The following is a 291-nucleotide window of genomic DNA, read 5'->3' as shown; positions in this document are numbered from 1 at the left end:
ATTCTCATCTTTCATAGTATTTGGTAGAATTTAATAAATTCGATTTAATAAAATATTTGGGTATACATTTATTTAATATTTGTTTCCCCCACTGGACCACAAAAGCTCAATGAGGGCAAGGACCTTGTTTGCTTACTTTGTCCATTACCCAGGCACCTAGGTTTAAAAGGTTTATTGTGTGAATTAGTGATTACATTAAAGAGTTGAGATCTTACAATGCCAGGCATGGTTCTAAATGCTATACATTTATTAATGTGTGTAGTTAACTCTTTGAGGTAGGTAGCCAGTTTT

This window comes from Macaca nemestrina, chromosome 16 (genome assembly GCF_043159975.1).
Source record: "Macaca nemestrina isolate mMacNem1 chromosome 16, mMacNem.hap1, whole genome shotgun sequence".
NCBI lineage: Eukaryota > Metazoa > Chordata > Mammalia > Primates > Cercopithecidae > Macaca > Macaca nemestrina.
This window is presented reverse-complemented; position numbering follows the sequence as displayed.